Raw genomic sequence first — 15,168 nt, 5'->3', positions numbered from 1 at the left:
TTTGAACCTGATTTTGAAAATAAAGCCAAATGTGATTGTATCTGAGCTTTCTTGAGCACATCTTTTTCAAACAGGGTACTGAAAGCTTGGGATTTTAAATCTTAAAAGCTATGTATTCAGTTGCTTTAAAAAAAAAAAAGCATAAAATCAGAAGGATACAGATCAACGATAAAACAGAGTGAACAATGCCAGCGTGTTTATGAAGGTATAATCCCTAATTATGCCAAGAGTGACATCCCTTTCCCCAGGCAATGCTGCTTAGATGCTGCCAATACATTAAACAAGAATAGTTTAACCAATCCATCAACATCCTTTGTTACCTGCTGCTGGGGACATGGAGAGGTGAAAAGGATGGCCCAGTGCCCTCAGAGAGATTATAGTCCAGTCTGGGAAGGGTTTAAAAAAAAGACACCTTCACCACAAGGTTCACCAACAAAGCAACGTGTTCTGGATAGATAGCAAGTGAACGTGCCAGGAGTTCTGCTAGTCGGGGAAGATTTTTCAAAGGGAAAGAGATGTTCTCTAGGCCTTAAGGGATGGATGGAATTTAGGCAGGTGGGCAAGAGAACATTCTGGGTAGGGGTAGGGAATAAATGCATAAGCCCATTTAAGCAAATGAAGTTTATAATTAGCCAGATTCAAATCCCCTCTCACTCTTCAAATATTGTCTGATGTTCAGCTGGGAAGTTTAACAAAGAACACACTTGACGCTGCAACATGGGGTCTATGCCTCCCCACCGAAGTTCAGCCAAGGTCATCCAGGGATGAATGTTCACTACACCCGCTCTAACAAGATGCTCCGATTAAAACCCTAATACACAATGACACACAGCACCAATTTCATTAAAACCATCCACTGCAATTTAAGCTTTGAGACTAATGGATTTTCTAGGAATGCTACAACATATGCCACAGAGCTAAAATCCCAAGAAGGAGAAAAACAATGCAAGATTCAGATCTGGAAGCAGTGGTTTGCAACCCTGGCTTCACTTTAGAATCACCTTGGGAGCTTTCAAAAAAACACCAATGCTTGGGCTCTACCTCATACCAATTAAATCACAATCCCTGGGGCATCAGTATTTAAATTAAAAATACCAAGTGACTCTCATTCATTCTCTCAACAAATATTTTCTGAGTGCCTAATATAAGCCAAGCATTGTTCTAAATGTTGATGATACAACAGTGAGCCAAAGAGGCACCCCCTCTCTAACAAAATACCCTCAAAACTTTACACTGTCATGGAGAGAAGCAGGCAGAAAAGCAAATCTAGTCAATAAAAATATATATGTTAAAGAACTGACAACGTGCTAAGGAGAAAATAAAGCTGAATAGAGAAAAGACAGGAGGTGCAACTACTGGGTCCTCAGCTTCAATATTATCAAGAGGTTAGGGAGGAGACAGCCAAGAAACCAGGGAAGGAAAGCTGGTGGGAGAGCAAGGAGGAACACCTGGAGAGTGTGGTATCCAGACAGCCAAGGTAAGGAGGCTTGCAAGGCTAAGGGGTGGGGTGGGGAATGAACTGTGCATGGCAAATGCTTTGAGAGATCGAGTAAAAGGCTCAGAATTGGTCCCTGGATTTAGCAGATCTGGACACCAGGAGCAATCTTGGTAGGAGCAGTTTGCAATTCACAGTGGGGGGAGAACCACTTCTATAGGGGGGTCATGTTCTGGACTCAGCTTCTGGACTTCAAGCTACTAGAATCTAAGGATCTAGCACATAGTAGGTCTCAAATAAATATCTGATTTACTGAATGAATGAATGGGGCTGTACAAGTGTGATATTTTCCAAATAGTTCATGAAATCATCTAAAATGATCAGTGTGTAAAGTGGGAATCTTTCCATTTGGAAACAAATTTGTTGATTGAAGGATAACTCTTAAGATGCTATTATCAGAAGGTTCATCTTGCTACACATCCTAAGTCAACTAGCACTGGCTTGGACTTCCTGTCTCCACCATTAGGTTACAGGTTTTTGAAGGGCAGGACCATTCTAGACTATGGGGATCTTTATGAACTAGCTATAAGTATGACCTGAAGTATAATCCAGGTTCATGTCTTTCACCTAGACATGGTGACCTGACAATAATTTCGTCCATTTAAAAAAAAAAAACCTTCATGAAAGCCAGGCATGGCAGCTCATGCTGGTAATCCCAGCATTCTGGGAGGCCGAGGTGGGAGGATCACTTGAGGTCAGGAGTTTGAGATGAACCTGAGCACGAGCAAGACCCCATCTCTACTAAAAATAAAAAAAAATTAGCCAGCATCATGGCGTGTACCTATAGTTCCAGCTACTGGGGAGGCTGAGACGGGAGGATCGCTTGAGCCCAGGAGTTTGAGGTTGCAGTGAGCTATGATGATGACATGGCTTGAGCCCAGGAGTTTGAGGTTGCAGTGAGCTATGATGATGACACGGCACGCTAGCTGGGGTGACAGAGCCAGATTGTCTCAGTAAAAGAAAAATCTTCATGAAGGGTCTATGGTTCAGGCACTGCACTAGGTACTTGAGTCACAGCATCAAATAGGCTTCCATTCTAAAAGTGTTTCTGACCCACAGCTGATATCAACTGAAGAAAGGACTGTGGCTTCACTTCAGACTGCAGTTCACATTCCCAACCAGACCCACGGTTGATGCATCACAGTGTCACATGGCCCCAGAGTTATTATGTCCTAGTTGTATATCTACCAGCAAATCTGCCAAGGCAGATCTTGGCCAATTCCAAGTCCCCGGCAAAAGTGAGGTTCAGGAGACTCAGTATGTTCTTGAAGCAATGTTTTCTCCATTTTTACTACCCCCCAGGTCCAGAAAACAGTTAAACAACTTGATACAATTGATAATTCAAGGCAATCTGAATTTATTTATTTTTATTCACTATACATAGAAAATAAAGTGTAAATATCTTTTCTCTATGTGGCACATACTAAATATTAGTTGAATGAAAAAGAAAAAGGGTTGGTTTGGAGGCAGCGAGGACAAAGGACAAGCACTAGGGGAGAAATAAATGTCCTGTTGAGAGGATAATACTGCCTCCTTCAAATGTTTGCTGAGCTTTCATAGTTTTCAATGGCTTTATGGGAAGCTACCCACCTCCTATCTGCAGGACCACCACGGTTAGCAAAGCTTACACGCTGCGTCAAGATGAAGTTGAGAACAGCAGTTGGGAAAGAGTTATAAAAAATAGCAAGCCCACCGCTCCTAGTGCGCAGGTTCCAGCACAGATTTTAACCAATGGAAATCTAGAAGCACTTCTTGATCCAACAAATAAGAACCGTGGTGGGTGGTGATATTCCACAGGAGAACAGCACACCCAGTTCCTCCCAGGCTCCATTGTCACTACCCACCTTCGTGTTAGCAGGAACAATGAGCAGCTCCTCTTTGGTTTATGCTAAAAATAAAGGGTACTACCAGTGAGTGACACTTTACATGTACAACCCTCGGGCAAAGTTCTGGTTACCATAGCAAACCCCACTCACGGCAGGAGGCAATGCGCATGATGTATCAAATGACCAGAGTTCTGCCTTCCTGCAGGAGAGCAGCTGTATTTGCCAGATACACTAATCAGCCACTATAGACCTTTCTATGAATAAAAGCCCAACCTACATTTGCAGGTCTTGGCCATTCTTAAAATTACTATTTGTCTGAAATAGTAGTTTTTTTGTCTGATGTTTACTTACCAGGACGCTGATGTAATTCTCAAGACAGAACTTATTTTTAAAAGGAGGTCCAACAACAGGAAAAGAAACATATAGCTGCTTTCTCACCCTCCCCTGCCTGCAACCCCTGAGCCCCACACCTGGCAAGAACCTGTCCTTTGTCTCCTTTCATGACTGGCTCAAAGCTAATGACCAAGAAATGGACCAATCTTTTAACAAGACCCAGTGGAGAGGATCTTGCTACCAACCAATCTGAAAACGGAGTCCATGTTCCCACCCTAGGGCTCTGTCAACTGGGAAGAGATGTGCAGGCAGAAAAGACCAAACTACAGAAAGGAAAACCAGGAAGAGGAAGACCTCAGAGCTTTTTCTGAATGTGTATATATTCTACCTTTGCAGAGAAAGGCTCAACCCGGTCATCTCTGCCTTTTCTTTAAGGGTTCAAGGACGAGGGTTTCAACCATCAAATCTCAAGGTAGATCAGAAAAAGCTTTGAGCTTCAAAGTCCCAAAATGAAAAAAAAATGAATTTCTTAACTTCTCAAGATGAAGTCCCAGGCCCACTTTTCAGAGACATAGTACATTGGGAATCTGAGTAAGTATGTTTCTTCTCTGTGAGTTAACAATCTGTGTCCTGGGTTTATGAGCAGGAAAATGAATTAGGAAACTCAGAGCTCTGTAGGGACGGGCTGTAGGGATTCTGGGCAGCTCCTGCTTCTCAGAGATTCTGTATGCAATAGCGGTTGGGAACACGGGCTTAGTAGACAGAGAAATCTGGATTCAAATTCTTGCTCCAACTCTTAATAGATATGTAACCTCCAGCAAGCCACTTAACTTTTCTAAGCCTATGTTTCTTCATCTGACACATAAGAATAATTGGGAGTAGTGCCTGAAATGCTGGAAGCGTTCAACTTGTTCAACAGATACTTATTGTCTACTGTGTACCAGACACTGTGGTCAGCACTTGAGATACACAAGTAAGACAAGGTCTTTGCTCTTACAGCATGTTTACAGGCAAAAATAAAAAACAAGACAAGGTCTTTGCTTTCATGGAGCTGACATTCCACAGCTGAGGCAACAATTAATGAATAAGTCAAGGATTTTATTCCAGATAGGAGTCATATGATAGAGAATCTGGCAGTAGACATTTTAGATTACATGATCTTGGAGAAGATGTTCCTGTGAGGATCTAGGGGAAGAAGCTTCCAAACAGAAGAGACCTGATAAGGAACAGAACTTGGTGTGTCCAGACCTGAAAAAAGGACAGCCTGTGGGTGGCACAGGGTGAGGGCAATGAGCAGTGAGAGAGGAAGTCTTGGGTGTGGTGGGTCGGGGCAAGGGGCTTGAATCATACTCAAATGGCAACAAGAAATCCCCATTTTGGAGCTGGGGAGTGATGTGACCTGATCTGTGTTTTAGAAAGACTCCTCTGGGTTAGGGAGGAGGAGGATGAATAGGTGGCACATGGAAGATATTTAGGACAGTGAAACTACTCTGTAGGATACTACAATGATGGATGCTATGCCATCCCACATTTGTCCAAACCCACAGAATGTACAACATCAAGAGTGAGCCCTAATGTGAACTACAGACTTGGGTGATAATGGTGTGTCACCACAGGTTATCCACAGTAACAAATGACACACTCTGGTGAAGGATGTTGATAATGGGGGAGGCTCCACCTGGGTGGGGGCGGGAGGTATGTGGGAAATCTCTGTACTCTCCTGTCACTTTGGCTGTGAGCCTAAACTGCTTTAAAAAAATAAAGTCTTAAAAAAAACACAAAGACCTCTCTGGCTGCTCGAAGGAGAAAGCACTAGGGGTCAAGAGTGTCCTCAGGAGGCCCAGTTAGAAGATGACTGCAGGAAGGGCCCAGGGACAAGATGGCACTGACTTTCACTAGGGTGGCGCCATGGAGGTGGGGCAAAGAGGGCAGACACGGAGGAAGGGCCAACAGGACCTACTCATGGATTTGGATATAGGGGGTCAAGAAAAGAGCAGAATGAAGAAGGGTGATTTCTAGGTTTGAGGGATGAGCATTTGGGTGGATGGCAGTGCCATTTATTGAGATGGGAGAAAGAAAGAACTCACCTCGAAGGAGAAATATCAAGGATTCCATTTTGTCACTTTAGGTTTGAGACACCTATAACACACCCATATGGAGATCGTGAGTAGGCAGTGGGGGGCTGCGAGTCCAAGGCAGTGGAGGTCAAGTCTAAAGACATAAATTTGGAAGTCAATAGCACATAGCCAGGGGTCCTCAAACTTTTTCAACAGGGAACCAGTTCACTGTCCCTCAGACCATTGGAGGGCCGTTGGACAGTGCAGCACACATTCCACACATGCGCACTGTGGGCCCGGGGATGAGTTGGCTGCTAAGCAGGACAGGCAGTGGCGGCAAAAACACCTGGCAGGCCGAATAAATGTCCTCGGTGGGCCACATGTGGCCCACCAGCCATAGTTTGAGGACACCTGATCATAGATGGTAGGCAAAAAACCTTGAGACAGCTGAGATCTCCCTAGAATAGCCAAAGAAGAGGACCCAAGGTCATGTCCTGGAGCAACAGCATAAGACAATGAATATTAGTTGTTATTATTTTCAATACATTGGGTAGAAGAATGTTGGCCACCTATTATGATCAGCATCTTTTTATCCATCCATCTACCCACCCATTCTGCCATCCATTCATACTATAAACAATCATTGAGCATATTTACTGAGAGGCAGTAGACAGGACTGGTCCAGAATGCAAGCTCTAGAGCCAGGCTGCTGTATTTAAATTCCAGTTCCACCAACTCTCAGCTGTGTAGCCTTGGAGAATGTGCTTAACCACACTGCACCACCATTTCTCCATCTACAAAAGGGGATGTATGGGTTGAATGGTGGCTCCCAAAAAGATCTGTTCTCATTCCAGAACTTGAAAATGTGTCCTTATTTGGCAAAAGTGTCTTTGCAGATGTAATTAAATTAAAAAATCTCACATTGGGATCATCCTGGATTCTCTGGGTGTCCAATGACCAATGTCCTTATAAGAAACAAAATGGAGACATACAGACATGAGAGAAGACACGGACACACAGAAAAGAAGGCAGAGACACAGAGTGGAGGGAAGCAGCCACAGGGAATGTCAACAGCTTCCAGTAGCTGGAAGAGGTAAGGAAGGATTCTCCCCTAGAGCGTCCAGACAGAGCTTGGCCCTGCCAACGCCTGGATTTTAGACTTCTGACCTCCAGAACCGTGAGAGAATAAGTTTCTATTGTGTTAAGCCACCAAGTTTGTGTTTTAGGAAACTAATACAGGGATAATAACAGTACGTACCTCATTGGGTTATGAGAATTAAGTGAGTTAATATGTGTGACATGTCTAGAACAGTGCCTGCTAAATAGTGAACATTCAATTTTAATTTTTACCCGTGTACTAGGCATTGTCCTGGATCCTGAAGAGCACGGGGAAAAGGCAGTCTTCGGAGATCCTCCGAATAAAGATGGTGCCCAGAAGCAGAGCAGGGGAGGGACCAGAAGGCGAGAAGGGTACACAGGTGCCACGTGCGTCTCCCAGGTGCCAAAGATGCTGCCCACTGCCGCGCCACGGCAGTTGCCAATAAAGAAATCAATAAGCCTTACATCTGCTTGGGTTTTCAAAGATGAGCAGTAGGTCCAGAGAGAGGTTAACGCGATCCTTTCCAGTACCTTCCTCTCCTCGCGCCATCTCACCGCCTGCTCTCTCTTGAGAATCCACGCTGATGAGGACACTCGGAGCACATTTTCTGGGGACAGCTGTCTCCTCTTTTAGCCTAATGATGTTGGGAATATAGTGACCAGGGCGGGGGTAGGAGTGGAGAGTGGGCGGCGGCTAACTGGAGGGAAGCGATGCCAATTTTGTGTGCTGAGTGATTTTGTAATAACATTTGCATGGCTGCTTCAGCCTTGGAAGTGAATTTTCTTCACCAGGAGACCCATATAGCACAATCTAGTTTTACCCAAATCTCTATAAAATACACTGTGCTAAAAAGGGTGTGTGGGGAGGAGGGGAATCGAACTGAAACACAGCTGAAATCAGACGTTTTATAAGTGTCCATTGGCCAACATACAAAAATGTCAAGAGTTTATTGACATCTTGCTTTATTAAACTTGGCTCCATTCTCATCTTCTTAGGTGCAGAAAAAGAAATGTTTGAAGACTGGAAGACAGTGTGTGATTACATTTGATCACCTGTATGCAAACATAACCAGCGTCCAGAATCACTTAATGTCCACAGTATGGAGGGGTCAGGTTGTTGACACTTCTAGTGGCCAAGTCACTGGAACTCCTCAGGGGGAAGGGGCATTAGGGGGTTCAAACTTGTACACACCGATCCAAGGTATTATAGCTAACCCAAAATACACTTTTGCCTCTCTACTCCCCAGAAACTTCTGGAATATTAGAAATACAGCAGCATCCCAGGATGTGTAAACAGGACAAGCCAGGTGAAAGTGCCTGGGGAAAGTGCCAGCCTTTGGTGAAAGGGACAAAGGAGTAAGTCTTGACTCTGTCTCCCCCTAAGTATCCCAAGGTCTCTCTACGAGTGACGACAGCAAGACCGGACCCAGGAGCACAAAGTTTCCTGGCACCTGCTCTCTTCCCACCAGCTGCCACTGGATGCCAGTGGCTTCCCCTGCAGGGCAGCCCAGTTCCCTACTCCCTCCCGCTCCCCTCCTGAGCACACCGTGATGTGATCCAAAATTACTGTCTCCCCACCCTCCTCCCAGCACAACTCCTATCACTGCCTTGTGGGAATCCTATCCTGCATTGTCTGAGTGCCGTCTTTATTTTTAGCAAAGCAGGATGATCTCTCTCCTGAGGCCAGGACAACAGGGTGTGTGTGTTAACTTGGATGATTTGGTTGAGGTAGCAGAGTTAAAGTCTAGTGCTTACAAAGCCAAGTGCTAGAGGTGTCCAAGCATTGATAAAAAACAAGGCCAGGAGTGGCTCCTCTCAAACCTGTTTCCTTTCCTGCTAAAACGCACCTCAAAGCACCCAGTCTGGGGCCTCATTCTGTTAAGGGCCAAACATACCTTGGAAGCCCCTCCTCAGGAAGCTGTTAAAACACCACAGATCCTTATCTGGAATGAACTAAATTTATTTCACTCTGAAGGCAAGAGATTGGATAATGCCCTTTCAAGGACTTTCAGATCCTTCCAAATTTGTGATTTTTTTTTTTTTTTTGTAATCCTCCTGTGGATATCTAGGCATTTCAGGCTGCTTCTGACAACAATACTTCCCTATCTGCTTGCTATTATTTCAACCAGAGCTTGCAACAATCTTATGTGCAAATTAATCCTCTTTGCTGTGAAGTCAGTGCCCCAGTGCTGCTTCTCCAAAACCTCTTCACGTGTCCTGGAGGGCTTGATGAGCCACAGAAACACTTTATAACCTAAAAACAAATAATCCAAGGATAACTTCATTGGCCAGATGTTCAATGATATCTGGCTTCATTCGGTGGCTTCATAAAGAGAGTTAAGAATCTTAAGTTTCTGATTTTCTGCAAGTTAATAGCTCGGTCACTGTTCATTCAGAAGGTATTCCTGTACGTAACGCATGCATGGAACAGCACATGCATGGGGCAGCCAGGATCTCACAGGATAGAGACTGTTTCCTGGCCCCTCGAGAGTATGAGGTGGATAAGATGCTATTGGTATCTGAGAGATGACACACCAGGGGCAGCCTCTTCCCAGAGTTGAAGAGACTTAAAAGACAAAATGTGTCTTCTCTGCACACTTAGTGCCTTAGCAAGCCATCTCTTGGTTCTGGCCCCTTATCAGACCACAGAGAACCTCTTCCACTATTGCATTTTCAAACCGGAATTGCTTCCAGTGTTTTCTTGAACGCATTTGTAAATAGACTAGCAGAACTCTTCAGCTTTCAGACAGACTAAATCAGACAATCTACCTGGCTTCAAATCCTCATTCCCCCAGAACCTGTGGAAAACCCATTCTTTCCCAAGTCCATCTTTTTTCTATTTCTAGAATATATGAGATCAAGAGTTTCAAATGTTTAAATGCCATAAAAAGATCTATCATTTTGTATGCAATCTATGCATAAGTACAAAGGACAACATAATCTATACATAGACCATCCAGGGAGAAAATAAAGAATGATTTGAGAACAATTTCCAAATGATTCTATGCTTCTATTTCCTTAAAAAAATTATTTGCATTTCCCCCCAATTTCATTTAATTTGGCACCTATCTACTGAGTGTTTAGTAAATCAATTTAAGGGCTCTTTTTCTTCCCCTCTTCACTAATATGTGAGAATATTTAATCTTTCCAAGTATAATCAAACTCATTAATAAAACCAACGGAGATTGCAGATTTTTAATTCTTCCTTGCCCACCTGCACCTTTGTCAATACCATTTGCCATTGAAAGACGACAGTTCCCCAGAGCAAGGAACTGTACATTGTGACTCTAGCTCCAATTGCTTAATGGGGCAAGTTCTCTGCTTTCCTGGGCCTCAGTTTCCTGAAATGCAGGAATTAGCAAGTATGAATGATGGTCCCCTTCCAAACGACAAAGGATAGGAGAGCTGAGCCAGGCTCTCCCTGCTTTGCACCCAGCAAATGGGTCTTTGCATAAGACAGGAAAGTGAAATACAGATGTAGCCACTGCAATAAGCCAACAGATGAAAAGACAGACATCGTGAAAGATTCCTCAGGGTGCGAACAGGGAGACCAAACTGCTCAGAGCAGAGTTTTTTATCCAAAGCTAAAAGAAAGCTTCCGACCAGTCTGCTAAAGCGTCCTGCCTTCTCCATTCAACCGGGCCTTCCTGGACTTTGGTGAGAGGTTTATGCATTTCTCAACACACTATTCAAAAAGATCAACTATGCACCAGGAACTGCCATTGAGGGACTTATATACATACCTCAGCACCTCTCCTCCTAAGAATGACCTGTGAAGTTGCCATTATGCCAATTTTACACATGAGCAAATGGAGGCTCCGATCGAATGATCTGGCGAGCGAGGCGTTCTCTGCACTGCCAGGATTCCAGCCAAAGTCTCCCGAGCCCAACTCAGGAATGCTTCCTTTCCCTCCCGGGCAGCCGGTGCCAGGTGCTGGCTTGGCTTCCCTGGGGCAGCGGCAGCACTGCAGCCCCTTTCCCCAAGCCGCCAGCCACCCCCTGCATCTAAGCAGAAGCCTCTCTGCTTTCCTTGCTCTCTTCAGTGTCTCCCAACCTCCACTTCCCTCCTGCCTTCCAGGGAAGGCCAAGGCAGCTTTTTCCTTTCCTTGCCCTTGATTGTCTCTGGTCTCTTCCCTCCCCACCCCCTACCTTGGTCAGTGGCCTTTTCCTATCACCCTTCTGAGTCAGTCCTGCCCCTCCACCTGTCCACCCGCCTCCCTCGGGGCTTGCCCACCCAGCTCTTCCCGCCCCTGAAACACAGCTCTCACCTTGGCATCCTGCTTGGTACTGTGGGGAAACTTCTAAGGGCAGAAGAAGGAGGTTAACAACTGTTGTGTCTCCAAGTCTGTCCGCTTAAAGAGATTCAGCCTCTCTTTAGATTTGATCATGACCTACTAGGGGTTCATCTTCTTTGGAATTTTTCCCCTGCAGTTGATGCAGTAGGAGGGACCTGGGGCCACCTTCCAACAGAGATGCCCCACTAACGTGGTCTAAGTCACCTGTCCCCATGATCTGAGCTATGCAAGCACCCATCACTCTGTGGTATCTTGTCCAGCCCATCAGACAGGTCCTAAAGACACAAGGCCAGGGCAGCAGAGTGAGTGGGCTAACAGGGCCTTGCAGGGGCAGAGGGATGGTCAGACAAGGACTGTTCAACGTGTCTTGGGAAAGAGCAACAGAGAGTTCAGAGGAGGCCCTTGAGCTAGATCTGGAAGAAGAAGCAACATTTCATCAGGAAGACTTGGGGAGAAAGCATATTCCGGGACTGCCACCCCACCACTGCCACCCAGCAGACAGCAAGGCAGGCAGGTCAGAAGGTCTACACCTCACAGGCATGCGTGCACACGTGTGTGTGTGTGTCTGTGTGTGTGTAGGTGTGTGTGTGTTGGGAGACACAGCAAGAGAGAAGTTTCAGGGGGCACATAGATTTGAAGTTGATCCCACAGATCCTGGGAGCTACTGATGGGTTTTATAAGGAGAGGTAATCAATAGACCTCAGCCACTGATTCGATGTGGAAGGAGTGAGAAAGAGAAGTCTGGAAGGATTTCTCCAGGTTTCCGGTTTGTCGAATGTTAAAACTCCAAACTCCCTGTTTCAGTCCACTGCACGCTCATGCTCATAACCTGCGGGTGATCTTTGCTTCTCCAAAGAACTCCTAACCCAACCAATGCCCACACCTCGAGTCCACGTCTGGTGAGTCTTTTTCTTCCTAGCCTGCTGCCACCAGTTCAGACCTCATTACCTCTTTGCCATCTTATTACAGCAACCTTCTCACCAGAGTCCTCCCTTCTCATTTCTCCCCAATCCCAGTTCTTTCTGCAAGAGATCAGATTAATCACCCTGAAGCACATATCTGATTATAACAATCCCTCACTCAAAAATCCGACACATTTCCCCACCATCTGGAGAACTAAGCTTGTCTGAGTCCTCAGTTAAGCCTCTTCTCCCATCCTATCCCTAGGGCCATATCCTAACTTAGGATCAATCTCTCAGGACGCCTGTCTTCTACCTAGGACCGCTGTCTTCTACCTAGGACCCCGGTCTTCTACCTAGGACCACTGTCTTCTACCTAGGACCCCTCCACAAAGCCTGTCAGATCCCTGCAGTCAGAAGTGGCCTCTTTCCTCTCCATACTCCCAAAATGTTTTGTTTGGACCACTCTTCAGGTACTTTGTACATTCAATTATCCCTCATTCCTTCATCCAATAAACATAGGGTGCCTACTACATGCCTCACGTGCACTGGTTTGCCTCAGAGCTCTCCGCAGACTTCTCTCACTGCTCCTGCTAGGTGGAAACTGACAAACTGACAGCAGGGAGGGCGCCTCTCTCATCTGTGCGCATCCCCTGAAACCTCTAAGCCTCCCCCGACAGCCTCCAGCACAGCAAACCACAGGTACTCCAAAAATAAAATGATTGAAATGAATAGAGAAATTTTCATAAGTTTCCTTAAATAGTAAACTGCCATAAAGTGCATACAAAATCAATTTTGATGATAGATTTAAAGCACAATTCAATATTTTTCCAGGAGCATATTAACTATGTCAAGGGAGGTGCATTTATATACTTCACATGGTTCTGATTGTTCCTCTCCCAGCACCTGCCACCCCCTACTCTTACACCTACCCCCCAACACACACTCACACCACTAGGTTGTTACTATAGGAGCAGCAGCTCTTGGCCCATCCTAATGGAAGGAGGAACTGATGGAGCCAGAACCACCACCTACAGCCAGGGGTGTGTTCTGAGACATTCCGCCCCCACCAGCGGCACTCCGACAGCACACCTGCCAACCTGTACCTACTTGACCCCCACCCAAAAGTCACAGACCAGATAAAGCTGGCCCAATGGAAATACCAGGCCCTTAAAGCACAAGCCCAGAGCAAGCTGAGTGTGGGAGACCCTACTGGGGAAAGAGCCCTGACCATCCAGGGGGGCTCTTTGCAAGGATAGAGCCACAGTATCCCTGTCTGCAGCCACTCAGCCACCATTCCCAATAGTTTCATTAGGATTTGTCAGGGAAACATATCCACTCAAAGGACCCCACCTCTGTGGGAAGCAAGAGACTGGGCCAGCTGCAGGGGACAGACCCAGACTCAGCTCCACTCCCCAACACTGTCCAACCTCCAGTCTCAGCACAGGTCTGGAGCTCTGGAATGCCCTCTTGCCTGCCATTCCAGTCTCTGTGGCCAGCCCATGCCAGACCTCTCCTCTTCACACGCCAGTGTCCCTTATCAAGGTCTCTGCACGGATCAGGGCTGCTGAGGACAGGCTTCTGGCAAACTCCTGCCAGGGGTCCTGGCCCTTCCCCGTGCTCAATTCAGCATTGTGCTTTAATGGATTTTCCAAGTAGCAGGAAAGACCAGCAACCCAAAGACTTAAAAGGCTGACCAGAGAGAGGGAAGGAGAGAGGGAGGGAACCAGGTTTCAGGAGAAACTCGACTTCAGAGGGAGAGCAGGATTTCCCTATCAGTACATTCCCCCCTCCCTGGCAGATGCCAGAAACCACCCCTACGATGCCCTTGTGATTCGCGCGCCCCCACCGCTCCCTCGCCCCGCGCGTCTCTACCGGGGCAGGGAGGGGGTGAAAAAAGAAGTGCCAGGGAGGATGGTCCCCAAGACAGTACCTGAGGCCTCAGTACCTGAGTACCTCTGATTCTGGCGGAGGAGGGGACAAGAAGATAGGGAATCGGACGCGCACCCGGCCCGAGGCTCCCGGCCCTGTCCGGAGTGTCCCCAGCAGCGTGTCCCCAGCTGTCTCGCCATCCTGGTCCCGTTCTGTCCGGCCCTCAACCCTCCACCGCGCCCTCCCGGACCCAGGCCGGATGCGTGAGGAGTTTGCGCCGCCCCACACGGGACCCCGGTTCCGCGCCCCTGCTCATCGCCTTGCCGGGGCTGGGATTCCCACACCCGGATTTGTCACTAAACTTTCCCGGGCACACAGGGTCTCGCGGTTGCAAGCCTCCCCACCTCCCCTGCCCACCCAAAGCCCCACGTCCTGGGCTGCGGCGGGACGGTCGCTTCACCTGCTCGCGGTTTGGCTGAGGCTCCTGCTGCTCCTCCGGCGTCCGAACCCAGGCGCCGCCCGGCGGGTCCCCGCGCAGCTGCCGCCACCGCAGCTACCACCGGTGCCACCGCCGCGCCTGCGGGAGCTGCAGCGCCGCGGTTCGCCCGCAGCCGCACAAGGCGCAATCCCGGCGCCTTCGGCTCGGCCTGCGGCCCCTCGGGTGCCTGCAGCCACCGCCCCACCGCGTCCCCGAGCCCGGGGCCGGCACGCACCGGAGCTGGGAGTCCGCTCCTCGCGGCGCAGCGCTGGGGATCCACCGAGCCTCCGGGATGGGCGGGGATTCCCTCCCTCTGGTTGATTCGAGGGGCGGGAACTCCCTTCCCGGAGTGACAGGGCCGGGGGGCGGGGATTCCCCTGCGGGAATAACGAGGTGGGCGGGTATTTCCCCGAGCAAGCCCCCACCGCGGGCAAGGCGTCTCTCTCGGTGAACCTGGAGTCCTGGTGCGCCGGCTTCGGAAACGCGGGGATCCTGGGAGGAATGCATCCAGGAGGTGGCAGCTCAGAATCTCCACACGGGCGGGGCTTGGGGCGCCATCTAGGTGGAGGACTGCGAGCTAGGGGACTTGAAGTTGCCTTTGCATCGCACTTTACATAGCATGGAGAAAATGCCAATTGCCTTATCAAAGAATGGTGTGGAGCGGCCAAAGGAGATGGGAGAAGAGCTAACCGCCCCACCCCCCACCCCCAGCCACCCTGGCCTCTCTGGCCCTTGGGATACCAAAGTTAATTTAGCACTGGTATGTGAATTTAGGGGAGAGGGGACCTCTTGGCACCTGAGAGCTGCTTAATCCC

General features: G+C 47.9%; 1 protein-coding gene across 3 annotated transcripts in view; it reads right to left on the bottom strand.

The window, feature by feature from the left end:
* Positions 1 to 14,860, bottom strand: part of PDZD2 (PDZ domain containing 2) — a 369,690-nt gene extending 354,830 nt beyond the window's left edge. Inside the window, exon 1 of one of the 3 annotated variants that reach the window (XM_012738435.3) lies at positions 14,336 to 14,860. The gene's annotated coding sequence lies outside the window, so the exon portion shown is untranslated. The remainder of the gene's footprint in view (positions 1 to 14,335) is intronic. The other 2 variants (XM_076007958.1, XM_012738438.3) reach the window with 2 other exon arrangements.
* Positions 14,861 to 15,168: the final 308 nt, after the last annotated feature.

Source organism: Microcebus murinus, chromosome 11, assembly GCF_040939455.1.
Source record: "Microcebus murinus isolate Inina chromosome 11, M.murinus_Inina_mat1.0, whole genome shotgun sequence".
NCBI classification, from domain to species: Eukaryota; Metazoa; Chordata; class Mammalia; order Primates; family Cheirogaleidae; genus Microcebus; species Microcebus murinus.
The sequence above is the reverse complement of the archived record's forward strand: the minus strand, read 5'-3'. Positions and strand labels throughout refer to the sequence as shown.